An 8,643-nucleotide genomic window follows, 5' to 3' on the forward strand; every position below is an offset into this window, starting at 1 on the left:
TTGCGATCGAGTGTGACACCGAGTATTTTCAAACTGTCCGAGGTAGGGAGGGTATGTCCTGGAGTATTTATGGTTGTGGGTTTGTATTTGTTATATGGAGAGGAGAGGATGAGGCAATGTGTTTTTTTCGGTGTTCAGTTTCAGTTGGAATAAGTTTGCCCAGGAGTCCATGATGTTCAGACTATCGTTGATTTTGTTGGTTATTTCTGTCAGATCATGTCTGAAGGGGATGTATATTGTAACATCATCTGCGTAAATGAATGGGTTAAGGCCTTGGTTGGATAAGGACTGGGCCAGTGGAATCATCATCATGTTGAAGAGTATTGGTGATAATGGTGATCCTTGAGGTACTCCACAGACTGCTTTCCACGGTGGTGATATGTTTGACTTTGATTTTACTTGATAAGTTCTGGTGGTTAGAAAGCCTTTGATCTAGTTAAGTACGTTTCCTTCAATCTCGAAGTGGCCTAGTATTCTTAGTAGTATGTTGTGGTTTACCATGTCGAATGCGCTCAACATGTCGAACTGGAGGAGGAGTATGCTTTTGCCTGTGGCAATCTCCTGCTTGAATTTGGCCAGGAGGGTGACTAGGACAGTTTCGGTGCTATGGTGGGATCGGAATCCTGATTGTGAACTATGTAGTATTGAGAACTTGTCCAGGTATTCCGTAAGCTGTTTAGTCACAAAGCTCTCCATTATTTTTACTACTAATGGGATAGACGCAACTGGGCAGTAATTGGTGATATCGTTTGTGCTTTTCTTGGCGTCTTTTGGTATTGGGGTGAGTAGGATGTTGCCATGTTCCTCAGGGAAGAGACCTTGTTGTAACATGAAGTTTAGATGGGATGTAAGGACTGCTATGAAGCAGTCTGGGGCAGACTTGAGTAGATGACTGGGACATGTATCCAGTTTGCAGTGGGTCTTGGCGAACCTGTGAGTCACTTGTGTAACTGATTTGGTGCTGAGAAGATTAAATGTTGTCCAAATGCGGTCAGCTGGATATCCTTCGGAGGATGGGTCCAGATCGTTGAAGAAGATTTTGATGTTGGTATTGTGATGAGGAAGTGTGCTGCGTAGTTTTATTATTTTGTCATTAAAGTAGTTAGCAAGTTTGTCTGCGGGTGGGATGTCTGTGTTGGTTGTGGTGATAGGGGTGGTGTCTAGTAACTTATTTACGAGTTGGAATACTTTTTTGATATCTTTGTAGTCCGGTCCTAATTTGGTTTTGTAGTAGGACCTTTTAGTTTGTTTTATTGCGTATTTGTATTTTCTATGTATTTGTTTCCATGTGTTGAGTGTGTGCTCATCTTTTGTCTTTCTCCATACTCGTTCAAGTTTTCTAGATTGTGTTTTGAGTTTTTTTTAGTTCATCATTGAACCAAGGTATAGTGTTTTGTCTTTTTGATATTTTTGTTTTTAAGGGTGCTATTTTGTTTAGTACGCTGTTGCATCTGCCATCCCAGTGGTTGGGATAAAGTATGGAATCGGTGTGTGTTGTCCATTCGTTGTCGTATATTTGTTGCCAGAATATTTGGGTTACCGCCATGCAAGCCATTTCCAGGGGGGGGGGGGTCTTTTTCCCTCAGAAATGGCACGTGCTCGAGGTGGAACTACTGCCGGCAGCAGTGTTGGGCTGGCGGTTGTCCCGATTTAGCATTTGGTAAGTCAACACTTTGTAAAAGACCCCTTTGTAAAAGGACTTGAGCACAAGTGTTAACATGTACACTAAATATCACTGCAAATGCATTTAAATGGATGCAAATGAGGTCAATCAGTATTCCTTCCCAATGCACAATCAAAAGTACTGTAATGCACAGAAGGAAATAATGGCCAGTAATGCTGAACATTTACTGCCAGGTCAGGGGCAGTGTAGAAAATTTTCAGGAGAAGATTTCTTGTCAATTTTTCATCTTCTTGCCCATGCAAGTTTGAGCACTGCTAATGAGAACCAAGCATGTGCAGAAGCCCGACCAAAACCAAAAGTGAAAGCACACTTTGGTTAAATATGAGCCTTTCAAAAATCTACAGTGCAAACAGTTTTTGAATGACTCATTTAAAAGTGCAAACAAACAGCGCCGATGTGTGCTCACACTTCCAGGTTTGTCTAGGCATGGCCATAAGAGCCACACTTATTGCAAACCCTCTAGGTACAATTCTCTCCTTGTTTTTGGTTTGTTAGCGCCAATTAACCGCACATATCATGATTTCTCTTGAGCATTGCTTCGCTATTTTTCAGTGCTGTTGTGCTATGGGCTTTTTGCATTGCGGGCTTTAGCGCCCGGCTATGAGCATCGGCCTCCTAGTGCAGCAAGAGACAAACTGGAAGAAGGAGACACTCAACAACTCACATGCCATGCCCTCCCCTTCCCCCTCACCCCATTTGGTATCTCACTTCTTTATCTGAAACCAAAATCCCCAGCCCCAATACAGCATCTGTCCCTCATTCTCAAATTCCCCATCCTCACGTTCCACCTTCCAACTAGAGAGATGCACCCACCCACCCCGCCGACCCAAGTAATCTCCTCCATCCCCATCTAGGGTTACCATACGTCTGGTTTTACCCGGACATTCCTTTTTTGGAGGACACGGCTGGGCATCTGGGTGGGTTTTGACAGCCTGCCCATTTGTCCGGATTTGTGGATGAACGAGCAGGCTGGAGGGTGGATGAGCAGATAGGCGTCCTATCCTCCCCTTGCCTCCCCTCCTTTACCTTAGTGTGGTGCCATGGTAGTCTAGTGACCTCTTCGGGGCAGGAAAGAGCCCCCTCTTTCCTGCCAGGTGCATCTGCAGACTGTCTTGCTCACGGCTCCACTTCAAAATGGCTGCCAAGAGTTCAAGTGGCAGCCTCGCAAGACTTCCATAGAAGTCTTGCAAGGTCACTGTTTGAACTCTCGGCAGCCATTTTGAATCGTTGCTGGGAGCAAGACAGGTCTACGGCTGCGCCAAGCAGGAAAGAGGGGCCTCTATCCTGCCCTGAAAAGGCCATTAGACCACCAGGGCACTACAATAAGGTACAGGAGGGGAGGGGTAGTGAATGGAGTCATGTGGGTGGAGGGAGGCTGGAAAATTAGGGAGGGGATATACAGATGCACAAAGGTCCTTGTTAAGAATCCGTTTGTATTTTCAAATCGGTAAAAATTACCAATTTGGAAATACAGAGGGATTCCCAAAGAGAATCACATGCAAATGAGCTGCTCGTTGCTTTTGCGACCCAACTCATTGCACGTGATATAGAGGAGGCCAGTCGGGTGAGCTCAGCATGTGGAGAACAGCCAATCACTAAGTGTGACTGCTCTGCATATGGTACAGACGGCTCTCATACATGCAGACAAGCTGCGTGTATGAAAGCCGGTGAACCCTTTGTTATTTTTCAAAAACTGCTGCGGGCTTACTGCTCACTAAACAGAAAGTACCGCCTCCACTGTATTTCCAGTTTTGCACAGTATAAGTCATCACAAGGGCAAAATACAAGAAAACCAATGGCCTACATTAGGAGCTTATAGCCCATTTAGTTATGTTTAAACAAATGAGAGATCTACAAGAAAGAAAATATTTATTTTTATTATTTTCACTTAGGAAAACCACTTGCCCCTGAAACATGCTAAAAAAAACAGAATAATCCATTTGCTCAAAAGAGATGAGATGATCATGGTGATTCCATGTGCCCCTTTCCAATGAAAGGAGAGTTTAATTTTACTTCCAATCTTTAAAACACCAGGCTTCCCAAGGCAGATTACAACAGTTAAGATGAACCCATCAGTAAACAGGATATCATCACTGAAATTTGGCCATGTATATTGTATAGAACAGTGTAGAAAAATGAGCACAAAACCTTTTTTTGAGCCTAAAATGAGCCTTTATTAGAGCTGTTTCCACCAGCTACAATAATTTTTGAAGCTGTTTTAGTGATGCTCAGTTTTGATTTCATGACATTTATATCTACACTAGTCAAAAAGGCCCGTTTCTGTATGAAATGAAACGGGCGCTAGCAAGGTTATATTCAAATGGTGATTGTTAACCAACAGTTCATAGAAAAGTGATATAATGAGAAGGAATAATTGTGAAGGGTGTATAATGAGGAAGATGGTCCATGAGTATGACATGTTTTTTTTAAAAATTGTAATTCATGTGTTGCCCTGTCCTACCCCCATGTCCACCAACCGTCCTACTACTACTACTACTACTATTTAGCATTTCTATAGCGCTACAAGGCGTACGCAGCGCTGCACAAACATAGAAGAAAGACAGTCCCTGCTCAAAGAGCTTACAATCTCTCTCCCCTGCTCTTCTCCTTTTTTTTTTAAACTGTAATTCACCCAACGGGTTTGTCTGTGTGTTTGTGCCCTCACCCCATGTTCACCAACCCTCCTGTCTCCCCCAAGCTTCATGTTTTTTTTTTGGCATGTTGACGTTGTCCGATGCGTTCCTCTGTGTGTTCCTGTGTGATAGAAAGAAACAGTGAGAGTGTGTGTGTGTGTGTGAGACACAGAGAGTGTCTGTGGGTGTGTGTATGTGTGAGATACAGAGAGAGTGTGTGTGTGAGAGAGAGAGAGGTGGGTGGGCGAGGAGGATTTTGGAGGGGGGACCAGGGGTATGGAGGGGGAGCGGTGGATGCTCTGCAGGGGCAGTCTGGGGGGACGAGGGTAGCGGCATATTTATAGTTGTTCATGCTCGTGTCTGCGTGGGTTTGCGGGCCGAAGCCTCTGGGCCCACCGGTCCGATGGCCACGTGGTCGGACCCCCTCCCCCCGATCCCCTATCCACTGGCCTTGTGCTCCTGCCGTCTGCTGCTCCCTTCCGCGCGCATGTGTTTGTGGAGTGTGTCATCAATTTTTGGGTTCGCCCTGTGTTTGGGTACAGCCGCTGTTCGTGGTGCGGCGGCCTGGGAGGCTGGTCAGTGTCGCCGGGTGGGAGGTGTGGTGCATCGGTGGTGGTGGCGGCCTCGGAAGGTGTGCGGCATTGGTGAGGGCGGTGTGGGCGTCGTCGGAGGTGTCGGTTGGTGGTGTGTATGTGTGTGTATATGTGGGGTGTGGCAGTGGCGGCACCTCCTGTGCTAGCCTCCAGCGTTCCCTGCGGGGGGGGGGGGGGGGTGGATCACCTGTGAGGCGTTGTTTTTTTTTCCCTTTTGCGAGGGTTCTGTTGCTGTCGTTATAATGTGTATGCTGACGTCAGGCTGTGCTACGGAGCCTAGCAGACCAACACCGAAGAAGTCATGAACACAGGCAGCAAGACCAATAGAACGTTGGAGGTGAGAATTATTATATAGGATATGGGAAGCTATCAAATAAATTAAAAAGCTGTCAAATAAGTTTAAAAATATTTTGTCCTCCACCTTTTAAGGCACTGCCTATCCAACTGGAACAGCCTTTTACTTTTTACAGATGGACCAGCATAGGCAGTCCATTATTTATAATAATCTTTTATGATAGCATTTGCTATTGTTTTGGGTGAACCAGTGTGTTGGCAATCTCCTCCTACTGCCAGCAAGCTCTGTATACTGGCTTCAACCCATATAATAGGCTAGATAGCCAAGGAGGTTGAACAGGCCCTACACGCGCCCAACACGCCCCAAAATGGACTTACCACCTAACTACCTCGTGGCTTTTGCGGTAATTTCATTTTTGATGCGCATCCGATACGTGCCTCTGAAAAATATTTTTTATTTTCTGGCGTGCATAGCGGACATGCTCCAAGTGACATCTGATGCACGTAGGTCATTACCGCCCAAATTCTTTACTGCTAGGTCAATATTGGGGTGGTTGAAATCACCCATTATTATAGCATTGTCCAAATTGCCAGCTTTCCTAATCTCTGTAAACATTTCTTCAGCCATCTGTTCATTCTGTCCCAGCGGACGGTAGTACAGCCCTACAAGAGTACTCCTTCCCTTCACACATGGAATTTCTATCCATAATGATTCCACGTTGCTATCTGTGTCATGTGGAATGATTATTTTATTTGACTCAATTCCCTCTTTAAACATATAGCGTAACCCCCCTCCAATATGATCCTCTCTATCATTGCGATACAATTTGTACCCTGTTAACACAGTGTCCCTGAGATACCTATTATATCTACCTCATCATTTAACGCTATCAGGCTCATTTTCGAAAGAGAAGAACGCCCATCTTTCGACACAAATCGGAAGATGGGCGTCCTTCTCACAGGGTCGCCAAAATCGGCATAATCGAAAGCTGATTTTGGGCGTCCCGAACTGCTTTCCGTCGCGGGGATGACCAAAGTTCATGGGGGCGTGTTGGAGGCGTAGCGAAGGCGGTACTTGGGCGTGCCTAATACATGGGCGTCCTCGACCCATAATGGAAAAAAAGGGCGTCCCTGACGAGCACTTGGACGACTTTACATGGTCCTGTTATTCTTACAACCAAGCCACAAAAAGGTGCCCGAACTGACCAGATGACCACTGGAATCAGGGATGACCTCCCCTTACCCCCCCCCCCCCAGCGGTCACTAACCCCCTCCCACCCTCAAAAACATCTTTAAAAATATTTTGTGCCAGCCTCTATGCCAGCCTCAAATGTTATACTCAGGTCCATCACAGCAGTATGCAGGTCCCTGGAACAGTTTTAGTGGGTGCTGTGCACTTCAGGTAGGCGGACCAAGGCCCATCCCCCTCTATCTGTTACACTTGTGGTGGTAAATGTGAGCCCTCCAAAACCCACCATAAACCCACTGAACCCACATCTAGGTGCCCCCCTTCACCTGTAAGGGTATGGTAGTGGTGTACAGTTGGGGGTAGTGGGTTTTGGGGGGCTCAGAACACAAGGTAAGGGAGCTATGTACCTGGGAGCAATTTCTGAAGTCCACTGCTGTGCCCCCTAGGGTGCCCGGTTGGTGTCCTGGCATGTCAGGGGGACCAGTGCACTACGAATGCTGGCTCCTCCCTTGACCAAAGGGCTTGCATTTGGTCGTTTCTGAGATTGGCGTCCTTGGTTTCCATTATCGCCGAAAATCAGAAATGACCAAGTCTAGGGACGTCCATCTCTAAGGACGACCTAAATGTCAAGATTTGGGCGTCCCCGACCGTATTATCGAAATGAAAGATGACGTCCGTCTTGTTTCGATAATACGAGTTTCCCCGCCCCTCCACTGGGATGTTTTGCGAGGCTGTCCTCAGCAAAACTTGGGCGTCCCTTTCGATTATGCCCCTCCACATATTATAACTCTCTCATCTTATTTTTTAGGCTTCTAGCATTTGTATACAGACACTTCAAATTGTGTTTTTTCCTTTGATCTACAAGCTGCATAGAAGTTGAAGAGGATAATGCACATCCTTTATCCTGCTCTCTCATTAAGCACACCTAGCTTACTTTAAGCATTGTTGAAACCTCTCTACTGGGATTTCCTAAATGTCTTATTTATTTATTTATTTATTGCACTTGTATCCCACATTGTCCCACCTCTTTGCAGGCGCAATGTGGCTTACAAAACATCATGGATAATGGAAATGAGAAGAGAATAGACATTTGGTGTTACAGAAGGATGCTGGATTGCATGGTAATGGAATACATGATAGTAATATAATAGAAGGCATTATTAACATTTCTGGAAATATGTAAGAGTTTCACATGATTTGATCTTTGTGGTATATCTTGTCGAAGAGATGGGTCTTTAGTAGTTTACGGAAGTTGGTCAGTTCATAGGTCGCTTTTAGGTTGCGTGGCAATGCGTTCCAGAATTGCGTGCTCATATAGGAAAAGGTTGATGCATGCATTAATTTGAATTTTAGACCTTTATAGTTGGGGAAATGAAGATTAAGGAATGTGCGAGATGATTTTTTAGCATTCCTAGGTGGTAGGTCTATCAAGTCTGACATGTAGGCTGGGGCATCGTCATGGATGATTTTATGTACTAGGGTACATATTTTGAACATGATACGTTCTTTGAGTGGGAGCCAGTGTAGCTTCTCTCGTAGGGGTTTTGCACTTTCGTATTTCGATTTTCCAAATATAAGTCTGGCCGCCATGTTCTGGGTTGTTTGGAGTTTTTTGAGTATTTGCTCCTTGCAGCCAGCGTAGAGTGAGTTGCAGTAGTCTAGATGACTGAGTACTAAAGATTGTACCAGATTACAGAAGATGGTTCTTGGGAAGAATGGTCTTACTCTTTTTAATTTCCACATTGAGTGGAACATCTTTTTGGTTGTGTTTTTCACGTGATTCTCAATGGTAACTCCAAGAATTTTCAGGGTTTCCGAGATTGGTAGATTTAGTTTTGGTGTTTTGATGGTGGTGAATTTGCATGTGTTGTGTTGAGAGGTGAGTATTAGGCATTGGGTTTTTTCTGCATTGAGTTTTAATTGAAAGGCATCTGCCCAGGAGTGCATGATATGTAGGCTTTGGTTGATATCATTGGAAATTTCTTTTAGGTCTTGTTTGAATGGGATGTAGATCGTTACATCATCAGCGTAGATGTATGGGTTGAGGTTTTGGTTTGATAGTAGTTTGGCCAGGGGTGTCATCATTAGGTTGAATATAGCCGGTAAGAGGGGAGATCCCTGTGGAACTCCAAATTCAGATGTCCATGTGGCTGATGTAATCGAATTTGATGTCACTTGATATGAGCGTGTGGTTAGGAATCCTTTAAACCAATTAAGAATGTTGCCTCCGATACCGAAGTATTCAACGAT

The sequence above is a fragment of the Microcaecilia unicolor genome, chromosome 11 (assembly GCF_901765095.1).
Source record: "Microcaecilia unicolor chromosome 11, aMicUni1.1, whole genome shotgun sequence".
NCBI lineage: Eukaryota > Metazoa > Chordata > Amphibia > Gymnophiona > Siphonopidae > Microcaecilia > Microcaecilia unicolor.